The sequence below is a fragment of the Botryllus schlosseri genome, chromosome 12 (assembly GCF_051294905.1).
Source record: "Botryllus schlosseri isolate E-star chromosome 12, Bs_hap1, whole genome shotgun sequence".
In the NCBI taxonomy this organism is placed as follows: Eukaryota; Metazoa; Chordata; class Ascidiacea; order Stolidobranchia; family Styelidae; genus Botryllus; species Botryllus schlosseri.
Window position 1 is genome coordinate 19,371,949 of NC_137247.1, and position 11,884 is coordinate 19,383,832.

The window sequence follows — 11,884 nt, forward strand, 5'->3', positions numbered from 1 at the left end:
TGATCATTTAGTTATGTCCCTTCGGTGAATGGTGACCAAACACAACTTCTTTTCTTGTCAAGAGCCTTGAGTCGCGTGCTTTTGACAATGACAAATCGGTGGCTGGTTCCCCGAAAGTGAGTTCATGGAAGGTTACGCGCGGCGATTTAAACTAAAGTTGACGTAAGGAATTGCCTTCTCGTAGTCTCGTTATTTCGATGTTTTTGACTATAGATACAATTTATACGTATGGATAGAAAGTTACATGTTTATGCCTAGCTCTGAACATTACGCGGACGACCAGTACAGTGCCACTGTAGGCTATAGTAAATGTCTATATTGTGTGACTCCCAGTTTACCTTCATTCAGATCGCAATACAAACGAGTATTTGCGATTCTGGAGTGTTTTTTGTTGTTGTAATTATATCCCAGACGCGGAGTGCAACATAATATTTGTTAGAAAGTGCGCCATTCCAAATCCCGTTGCCTTTTCTCAACGCCCGCCAGCGCAAGCTATATTTCTGTGCAGTGGCATCTGATTTAAAGTTGGTCGCAGGTCACATTGCAAGCTAATATGTGGAGGTGGTGATGGAGGATAATCCTATCCGACATGAATGTTCGAAACAAATTTGAATGATTTTAAATACGCTTTATACTTGCTATACTCATTTACTGCAACGAAATTACTGTTTTCTTCATAAAACTGATGTAAGCGTTAGGAAATGTGAGTTACACCGTTGTCCACTCGAAGTGCGTATCATTTCAAATTACCGTCAATTTTACTGCGGTAAACGCGTTTGCGCTGATTGCTTCACATTTCTAATTTCAAGACGTTGCTTTATTATGGGTAGCAAAAATTTCAAAGTGCTGTTGAAAAGTCTCTGACTACAGCACGCATAAATTTTGTTTCGTGTGTTATGTCTAGGCCGAACCATGTCATTCAATGGCGAGATAACGTAGTGATACGTTCCACAGCTGCAACATCAATGGGCTGTGAGTTCGACCAGGTATTGGAAGCCAGTCGGATATGCTTGGAAGTACAAAATTAAATCATTTTCTTCGCATGAAATGCGTTCATAATTTTACAATTGGCCTCCTACAGGGGAGAGCATGGCTACTGGCCAGTGGAAATAACTGGACATGAAGATTTGACGTAGCACGTTCGTTGTTCGATGTTCGTGCATTCTATGTCTCAAATTCAAATTAATAATGTCTGCACAATGATAAAACAATTTGTGGGAGATACGCATCGCTGTTCTCTGATAAGTCCTGAACTCTAAAGTCGCCTTAGATCGTCGCTAATTGGTCAGAGACTAGATAAGTGGATATTATTCACAATTGCGGGTATATACCTATCATCATGAGGTGTAATTACTCCATTGATTAAGCGAGAATCATTCGATATCTTTCCGAGAATTAGCGACAAATGATACAGAAAACATACAATTAAGAAACGTTGTTTAAAGTTCATAGGTTTGGATATTTTATGTTCGCAACCTCAAGTATTTTCGAACTGAAAAAAGCGCGGCAATATGCTGACTCATTTAGCAAACGATGTTAGGATCAAGTTCGGCGTAAGGACAGCAGGATGATTTCGCGTATAATCGCCTTTGGATTATGCCACGTTTTACGGCTTGCGACGCAACAGCGCAGGAAAAGATGACTTAATGCCTGTCAATCCGGCAGTGATTCTTTCGGATAACTCCATGATTACACTATATGGATACATTTTGTTTGTTTGTAGTTTTCAATAATGCTTAGCAGTTATTTATGTTTTGGCTCTACGTTGTTAATTCTGGTTCCATCATACATTGGCCAAAATTGGAAGCATGCAATCTATTTTGTAGAAGACGCCTAGATTCATATGAGACAGAGACTAGAGACAGGAGTGCTCGCGTGCCAATTTCCTATTTTCTGATGACGCCGCAGGCCGCTACATCGATATAGGTATTCAATGTATTTTCAAGTAGTCCTGATTCGACGGTACCTTGCAGACTCTTTTCACGCAAACTATTGTTGCAATTCGCGACTCCCACGAAAAAATCATTTTTTTAAATATTTGAATAACATTGTTGTTGTACTTAGTAGACAGTAAGCATACCATGAGATATAGGCTAGACACCATGCGAGAGGAGAAATGCATCATGTCTTCATGGAACCTGTCGCGTTATAATTTTGAAGCTAGCGGACATTATGGGTATATAGCTAAAGTATTTTAGGAATTAAAAAAAATGATATCGCAGCATTTAAGCTGCGCAGCTTGATCCAGGTTTGGTATGAGCTCCTGTTAACTATGTGCTATTTATTGATCATGTCATTGCTCTGGTTGAATTAAAATTTGAATTAGGACAGCGTCAGAGTGAATTTTAATTTTTCAATTGGAAAAAAAGATCAGTGGCACCTAAATATTGTCAAATACTTGAAAGTGCAAGATTTCGACGTGGGCCGCAAAATAATGTCGTCGCGGGTCGTCCGTTTGAGACCCTTGATATAAGATGTATGCAAGCGTCATAAACATGTCAAAACTAAACTTTTGCCCCTCCATGATACTACGTTTAATTCTCATTTCACATCATTTCAATGCGTGCGGTTGCGCTGTATCTACAAGACGGGGTAATTCAATCCCCTCAAAGCAACGGGGTAGGACCTTCGCGAATTCCAAGCGCATAGCTAACCTTATAATCTCTGCATCAATCCTCTTGAAAGCTGTCGTTGTTCTTGAAAACCTCCGTCGCGTTCGCGTGACAGTGAATAGCTTTATTTTGGTACTGAGGTATCTACCGTGACGGGCGACCTAAAGTTGAACCATATCTGTGGTATCGCAGGTATTGTGCTTTTGAAGTGCGATTCCTGAATAGTTCAACGAGAGTTTACGACAAGATCTATATGCTTCCCCTTCTCTGTATCTTACATGATATACAAACTTTTGACCTGTAGCTAGGCGACCTCGGTATTATTGGCGCCTCACCTCTAATGATATTTCTTGAAATTCGTCTGCCGAAATCGCTAAACCCCAGCCGATAGAAATCACATACTAAAACCACATGTAACGCGTATGAAGGGTGAAGGTGAATAAAATATTGAACAAAACATCACAATATGATGAAATAGTGATTACATTTACAATGTTCGGCAAAGGTTCGTATCATGTTACCCTGCTAGTGATGGACAGTAGAGATTGTATGAACCTCTGAAAGATTCCGGTTCGTGTGGACACGAACCTTTTTGAAAGGTTATGTGTGAACGCGAACATGTACGTGATACCTAGTAACTACTCAGGTCACATTATGCCACAATGCTGAAGTACATGTTGACATTTTACACGTCACCAAATGTATCAACTGGAGCAAGAAAATGCTTGCCGCTTTGCCAACAATTTCGACGAGGACTGGAATGCGAATATGAACTTACGCCTCAACGGTCTAGGCCAGTCCGGACAAGGTTTTCGGCATCTCATTTATTGCTACATTGATATTGAGCAGAGTGTAAAACTATAGATAATTAACCCAGGGTTGTGACCAAGTCACAAGGCTCCGAGTCTCAAGTCAATCTCACTTTTATAGTTTGGACTCGAGTCAAGTCGAGTCATTTTCAATTTGCCCCGAGTCAAGTCCGAGTCCAAGTCATCGAGCAGAGGTTCGAGTCCAAGTCATGGGATAATGACTCGAGTCCGAGTCCACGGCATTGTGTTGACCGCTCAGTTTCCAGTTAAAGTCTTGTTAAACCCACTGTTATAACCCTATTCGGTAATATCGAATGGTTCGCATTTATAATATACTAATTTTCCTCACTTTTAATAGTTTCTGGTCGCATTTTCAAGTACCAGTACCAATAGACGAAGCCCCAATAGGGTGGTTGCTTTACTATTCTTCGAAATTACAATGAAATGTCGATCTTGGCCGTCTGAGTCTCGAGTCATATGACTTGGTTCGAGTCATGCGCAATGACTCGAGTCCAAGTCGAGTCAATACACATATTGACTCGAGTCGAGTCGAGTCGAGTCATTTCCGTATTTTGAGAAAATGACTCGAGTCAAGTCGAGTCATCAGAAAATCGTGACTCGAGTCTGACTCGAGTCATTACAACCCTGAATTAACCTACGGATAGATGCGCATCACGTGATTCACGGTCGAGTGATGCTACATTCGCAGATTTGCTGTCGCTTCATAGCATAAGACGGCAACGTAATTGCTAATCCCATAGATGACGACACCGATTGCTTTATCTACAAGGATTGGATATTTGTCAGGTTTGAATGATTCATACGTATTAGGGTATTAGAATGCTCATGTTATAAAAACTTATAAAGAAATACATTGTATAGAAATGCATTCTTCCATGTTAATTGCACAGTGAGTAATTCGAGCTGTGCCACAATGAAACAATTTTGCATGTCATCGTTGACATATCTGTTTGCATATGTTTAATGGTTATATGATATTCATTTAAATGTCTGGGTGGGATATAATTTTCGAATTAAATTGGTAATACTGTTGAAGTCTGAGTTCTCTTAAGAAAATAGTCGGAGTCAGTACGTGTAAAGACTCGGGAGACTGAGTTGGAGTCGGTGCATTGAAAATGTGTGGAGTCGGAGTCGGAGTATGAGTCGGTGGTAAAAGTTACTGACTCCACAGCCCTTCGTGTAAGTATGCGGCGAGGGTTTAGTACAGTGGTTCTTAACCTTTTTTCCTCCAGCGCCCCCTTTCAAAAATTATCGTGCTCCAGCGCCCCCCAACTTCATATTGTGAGGAATGTAATAAAGACAATGAGTAAGAGGGAGGGCCGTAACAGCACTTCGTCAACCCCCCTATAAACGATTGCCTTGCGTACCCATAGCGTGATAAACCAAACTTCTGAGGGCTTCGCCCCCACGAACCCCATAGCGTGATTTCGATGGTCAGCAAAGTTTGTGTGGCCTGAATGATGCATGAATGAATAGGTGGTAATTACATATATAAGTCGCTATAAACTTTTTATCCTCTCAGCCCACGTAATCAGATTTACCAGTAGCGCTGAGTGAGCTGTTGTATAGGAAAATAAACGGCCCGTAAGTAATAGTTGGACATATTCGGGCGTGCCCGTAGGTAAAATTATTCGTTACCACGGCCGTAACAGCACTTCGTCAGCCCCCCCCCCAAACAAAAAACGATGGTCCTGGGCCCCCATCTGGTGATGAACCAAACTTCCAGGGGACTTCACCCCGAGACCCCCATTCGGCTGTCCGCTATTTGCTGAGACTAGGTATCTACATTTGGTGTCCATTTACTGAGGCAGCTACTCTCGCCTAGACGCGCGAAGCGCGAAAAATTTCACTAATTAATGATTGAAATTCGTCAATATGATCGGGAATTGGATGTAAATTGAGATCAATTTTTATCCTCTCTCTGCTCCCGTAAACAGATTTACCGGTAGAGCTGAGTGATGTGTGATTGAAAAGGTAGGACCCCCAATAATAATTATACATCTTCGGGCGTATACCCGTTGGCAGGAACGAAACGTCACTTCGTCAGGCCCCCGAAAAAACTTGGGTCTTGGGCTCCCATAGGGTGATAAACCAACCGCCACCCACCCACCCCACCCACCCCCCGCCCCCCCCCCCCCCCATCACGTTGTTCGCTTTTGCCACGGAATCAGCTGTACTGTTTAGCGAGCCAGTGCGAAGCGCGAAAACCTTTGATAATTCATGCTAAAATCGGTCAGTAATACCGGGGATTGCAAATATATTGCTACCAATTTCTTGTCCTCTCTGCTCACGTTACCAGATTTACCGGTAGAGCTGAGTGAGATGCAATGTTCCCTCAAAGCTGCACACGTGCGCAGTGCTGACACCGTCTCTGCGTACAGAAAATCTACGTTGCTCACAACAAATCCGAAGTTAGGACCTTTTTTTAATCGTCGTTACGCACTGTTGTCCAAGGGTCAGCGCAGTGAGTTGTTGAGTGTGCGCAGACTCATCAAAACTTGAGGCGAAGATTGTGAGGTGTCTTGGAAACTGTAGGGCCCGTAACTAATAATTAAACATATTCGGGCGGGCGAACCCGTTGATATGACTTCGTTGCATGATGTTATTTCGTGACCTCCTGTCTGCAACATCAAAAAATATAGAATCGCCCAACAGGGATATCGCCCAACAGGAATATCCCTGTCGCCCAATCGTACTAAACTAAGAGACACACACGATTTCAAATTGGTATTTCTTCACTGGCATATAATTTTTCCCTGCCAGATGGAATTCGTGTTCTTGGGTGCAGATTGCCAAGACAGGAACATTCGGTGCTAGTCATTTCGGCGCCCATGGACAATTTAACCTATATGTATTTTGAAGGCTATATATAACGAAGTTTTCGGTGTTAACTTGCTCTGAGTACTCATTAAGGATATGTTCTATCATCACATCATCTACTGCGAAGCCATTTTTCTCCAGCGCCCCCCATACCGCCCCCTGAGCCCAGCGCCCCCCATATCGCCCCCTGAGCGTTTCCGCCCCCCTTCAAAATCGCCAGCGCTCCCTGGGGGGCGCTGGGAGCAAGGTTAAGAACCACTGGTTTAGTATTTGGACATTGGACATTGTATTCACATTTCTGCTTCGGTTTGTCATAAATACTTTACGGGGATTGGGTCCGTTAGTCTCGTATCAAAACAAGTTCTCAGACTAAAATATAAGGATCTTTTCGGCTATACTGTTGAGCAGTGTTGGGATCAATTCCCTACCTTCGAGTCACGAGTCATCTCGAGTCATTGCACATTTTGACTCGAGTCAAGTCAAGTCACGAGTCAAGTCACAATTCAAGTCAAATTGAATTTTGGAAGTATGACTGATGAATGATGATTCAAAGTCATTACATTTTGGTATGAAAGATTGGTCATATAGATTGAATCAAATAATGAGTATAACGTTTAATATACATTCAAAAAGGCGTTGTATCGCTCACGCACAATTCGAGCTGCTAATAAAATACGTGAGCCAAAATAGAGGATCGAATACGAAGCGTCGAGAAGTTGAAACAAATTGATCTGGTACAATACAATACCCCTCTACACATCCGTGAAAATAAACTAAACAAAAAATAAACGCATAAACTATATTCGTTCATTCAAACCATACAAGAGGGTTGGTTGAGGTGGGCACTGCGCGATGCAAGCACTGAAACATATAGATACGTTGCTGTTAGATTATTCTACTGCTAGTAAATAAACGTATTCTGTTATCATTTCGCTTTCGGTCAATCTATCTGTGATGTAACAATACAGGATTAGTGAAAGGTACAATCCGTGAATGACCGGTATCTCTCACAAGTCACACCTGCGTATCGAAGACAATGCGAACATAAATAAGATGCAGAGATTTAATTGACACCGTTTACTTGAGGACTTGAAATTGACTCGTAAATTTTGCTCCGAGTCACGAGTCAATCCACATTTCTGAAGCGCCGAGTCAAGTCAAGTCAAGTCATACGAAAAAAAAGTCATGACTCGAGTCATCCCAACACTGCTGTTTAGTTGCACACAATAGGCGTAATTGTAATTTTGTTCAATTTTTATTATTGAAGGTTCGCCGGTCTGCAAAATTTACTTTGATGTTCTACCTGTCCGTAAATTCAGGGTTGAGAACCACTGTTTTTTGAAAGACTTTGTTTAACACACGTTTTATCTAATGCCATAGGAAAAAGTTTGCTTTTTCATAAATTGTATGCTGAGTATGTCATAATAGTGTAGCTATTTTCGAGCACACCTCTATTATTTTGTGCAAATGTTTCATCGCCGTCGATCTCGCTGTGAGCGCTCAGGCGAAGTTTCATATAGGACGACACCTTATCTCCTAATTGCGCATATAGTTTGACTCATCTCTGTAAATTATGAGTATTTATAATTTTCAGGAGGGGGCTCCCTCGAGTGACAACAAATCATGGGAAGTGCTGAGAAAAATTTAAGTCAAATAAATCTGCTACGAAATATTCCACTTTATGGTCATATACGAAGAAATGCGATAAATGAGACTGGTTTCGTGGTCAGGCTAATCATATTTTGGTTGGCCTTGTAATTTTACCTGATGTTATTACTAATCTCTCGTGGGCCACGGGTTGGCCGCCCCTGCTTTGGGGCGACTACACAGGGCACGGGAGGCTCTCAGGGGGCGCGAGAAATTGACAAAGTATGTATGAATTCTGACTAAACATGTGTTTCACAACCATTCTGAGAAGACGATTGTTGAAGATGAAACTTATTTCGTATTCAAAAAAGCTCGCCTAATTCAAACTCAAGCAGTAGCCCTCAACGGAGTATATAGGCTGACTTCAACTCCATTTCAGCAAAATTGTGATATTCTTCGAAGATGTAGAGAAATTCCTATGTGTAAGTCATTCATTACTTCAGAGCTTTGGCAGTAGCCTAAAGATCGGTGCGCTGGATAGCTGTTGTTAATAGCTGGCGAACTGCACAGCCTAAGAGAGACTTAGGTGCAATATAGGTTGCCCGGTTTCACCCTCAATTAGGCTACTCTAAATCAACACAAGTTAATTCAATTACAAAACTGATCATATTTAGCATGGCGGTACAGAACGACGCCCTGCTATTTGTAGTCACTACCAGCATTGGGATTATTAGTCTCAATGCAGCCTACCACGAAATAAATTGATGTCCTGTTTAATGTTTTTTTTGCTATTTTCAAACAAGTTTGGGAAAATTTGTCAGAAATGTTAACGACTCAACAGCTGGAATGTGGATTCAAACTTGGCGTAAAACATACAATATGTATAATATTAGGTCAGGGATGGGCAACATGCGGCCGTAGAAGGGAATTTGTACATCTAATTCAATTAGAATGTGCTGGTGGCCGTCGACATGCGAATTGAATTTACGAATTCGCTCCCAAATTTTTGAGAGATTTTAATTAATCTTGAAATTTTCTTCGCGCTCCGAGCAATTCAACATAGCTTCATTTTTCGATTTTAAAATAGGAGTGCCCTTCTCAATCTGATCTGGAATCGGAATCGTGTGCTCCTCACGGAAGAAATTTGTTTATGGTACATTTGGGAGATTTGAATAGATTCCCACTATTTCCACTACCGATACCATCGACAATCCTGATGGGGTGTCAAGAAATAACAGCATGCAACAAAGTGGCTAATAACAATTGGCACACCCGAAGATGCATTTTCATTTATAACTTGCCCTAAATTTTTGAAAGCACTCCCTCCATGAACTCTACCGGTGAATCTGATCACATGGGCTGAGAAAGGGTAAATATTTGAAAGTAATATGTGATACTGTAGCTATTAATTACGGAATTCATTCATGACTCTGAAAAATTAGTAGCAACTGTTCATACCATTGACACTCGCGATTTAATAGCAAAATGTATGCTTCTGCTCTCACCTTAACCAAATCTCTTGTTTTAATGAAATTGAATTCCAATATATATTGTCCTCAACCATTGGCGCAGGCTCGAATTTTATCATATCAAATTGTATATGGATGTATCGCATCTTATCAATTCGTTTCTCTATTCTCTATTTTGGCTGGTAACTACGAACTGAGGCTATGAAATTAGTTACGTAGTTTAACAGTTCTACGTATATGTGAGTGAGACAGCGCCTTTGTGCGTGTATATTTAACTCTATATTCGTTCATTGTTTTGGAATCAATGACCACTCAATCTGTATTCCAGACAGCTGGCAAAACGCAATGACGTGATCATGCCTCATAGTTCGAAAAGGCAACTTGACTTAGGTTATGACTTCACTCGTGACTTGACTCGACTTGACTCGACTTGACTCGACTTGACTCGACTTGACTCGACTTGACTCGACTTGACTCGACTTGACTCGACTTGACTCGACTTGACTCGACTTGACTCGACTTGACTCGACTTGACTCGAATTGACTCGACTTGACTCGACTTGACTCGACTTGACTCGACTTGACTCGACTTGACTCGACTTGACTCGACTTGACTCGACTTGACTCGACTTGACTCGACTTGACTCGACTTGACTCGAGTCGCCTCCAAAAATCGAGTATCTTGACTTAACTCGAGTCACTTTCGGAAACCGATTGACTTGACTCGACTCGAGTCAAAATGTGCAATAACTCGAAATGACTCGTGACCCGAAGGTAGTGACTTGATCCCAACACTGACTCCGAATAATGAACCGTTAAGAAAAATAATTAGGTTGATATAGTACAGTGGTCTCCAGACTTTGTTCAGCTGCCGCCCCCCGGACAACAAATAAAGTACCAGTGGCGCCCGACCCCCCACCACCACATCTAAATGATAAAGCGAAAGCTGTTCTGTACAATTAACAGTAGGAGCTGTTGCATATGTCATCATTCTCATCATTATATTGGGTTCGATATTTTATAAGAACAATCTGAAATCCTCACGCCCGGCTATGACAGTGGTTCTCAACCTGGGGGCGCCCCCTACCCTTGGGGGTCGTGAGAGCATCTGAAGGGGGGGGGGTGCGAAGCAGCGGTCAACTGACAATTTTTTTTCGCGCACTGCGCCATTTACTTCCAATTCACGCGTGTTTCTCTATTTATAGACCGAATTTCAAATTTTTGAATTATCTCATCAGCAGTCATAACCTTCCCTTGCCATCAAACAATCTGTTGGGGTTGCTAGCATCCCGGTTGAATTTTGTGATATGACGATATGAGGGGCGTGAAATTTTCACGATCATAAAGGGGGCGTGTCTAAAAAAAGGTTGAAAACCACTGGGCTATGTGAAGTGGGTTTCTGCGGCGAGTCAGAAGATTTGTCACGTCACTGAAATCACGTTATAGTAAATATAAGCTGGGAGGGGCAATGAGGAAAAATTTAACCCGACTCCATGGAGACTATTTCTATATGACTCAATTGTGTATCCAAAACGATTGATAGTAAGAGATATTGAACTTTGGTGTGAGCGTAAAATTTTTCTGCAATGTTTACGGCTCTTAATCATTTCATGTTTCTTGGAAATTTCGCTGAATGTAGCCTACTGATTATCCAGCAACGAACTTCTGATTGAAATATATCCTGAAATCAAATTACGATAAATCCTTGTGCAGTTTTTCGAGATGATTGCCGTATGCTACTATACGTCAAAATTATGATATGCCTATTCGAGCAAGACCGTTATCAAGCCCGGTCAAACTTCACAATTGGAAAAGTCCACGTCTTAGTAAATCTTTCTGATCAATCACGGGCTTATTACTGAATCCAGACAGCGCCATTTTCACCAGATTTTGTCATTACCAAAAAAGGATAAATTCGACTCATGATACTTGATGAATAAGCCTATGTCCGTCAAATAAGCGATATCTTATCTCGCAACCACAACTATTGTGGGACAATGCATATGTCGCATCAGTGTGAAAATTTCACGACCGTTCGAAACGGAAAGTAAATTCGCTGAAGGCAGTTTTCTTTAAAGCCATCACACCTAACTGTGCAAAAGTGCATTAATGTAAGAGTTAAAATACATCGCAGTTCTCACCAGTGTTGGGATGACTCGAGTCATGACTTGACTCGAGTCACCTTTTTCGCATGACTTGACTTGACTCGAGTCACTTTGCTAAAATGACTCGACTTGACTTGACTCGGCGTATCAGAAATGTGGATTGACTCGTGACTCGGAGCAAAATTTACGAGTCAATTTCAAGTCATCAACTAATCGGTGTCGTTAAAAATCACTGTATCTTGCATATGTTCGGATTGTTCGCAAAACACTGGTGTAACCCGTGAGAGCGACCAATCATTCAATGATCGTGCGTTTCACTGAGCCTCGATTGTTCTCTCACAAATAAATTGACCGCAAACGAAGTGATCGAAGCTTACAGCTTACGTTGTTGTAATTCTAGTAGTAAAGTAATAAAATAGCAAAATGTATATTTCCGTTCTCTGTTGTTACCTTAACTAAAC